At 27.5% G+C, this 404-nt stretch overlaps 1 protein-coding gene across 2 annotated transcripts in view; it reads left to right on the top strand.

Annotated features, from left to right (window-relative positions):
* The window catches only part of Dis3l2 (Dis3 like 3'-5' exoribonuclease 2), a 40599-nt gene that overhangs the window by 16230 nt on the left and 23965 nt on the right, over nucleotides 1–404 (top strand). The gene's annotated exons all lie outside the window — the stretch shown is intronic.

The raw sequence follows: 404 nt of genomic DNA, 5'->3' as shown, positions 1-404 counted from the left end.
GTAGTTGATTGATAACAATAGAAGATGAAATATAATAATATATAACTAAGAGTTATACAAAATAAATTATGAAAAATTAAAAAACAGAAAGCTTTAAAGAAATAAATGTGTGCTGAAGAAAATGTAAATGATGAGTAATGAAATTAACATTATAAGATATCTAAATAGTGTCTAAATAAATGAAAATTTGGTGAAAACAGGTCAGGGTTTGGGTTCAAAAGAGAAACAAAAATAGTTTACAACTATTTATTATCCAATGTTTTACCCCACTTTGTTGGTCTTCATCAGGGCTGTTCAAGTTAATAGCTTTAGTGACTTTGAAACTGAAAGTCTCTAAAGATATCAGATTGAACGGCCCTGATAGTGACTTTGAAACTGAAAGTCTCTAAAGATATCAAATTGAA

Source organism: Halyomorpha halys, unplaced genomic scaffold (genome assembly GCF_000696795.3).
Source record: "Halyomorpha halys isolate HHAL.00 unplaced genomic scaffold, Hhal_1.1 Scaffold480.1, whole genome shotgun sequence".
Classification (NCBI taxonomy): domain Eukaryota; kingdom Metazoa; phylum Arthropoda; class Insecta; order Hemiptera; family Pentatomidae; genus Halyomorpha; species Halyomorpha halys.
This window is presented reverse-complemented; position numbering and strand designations above follow the sequence as displayed.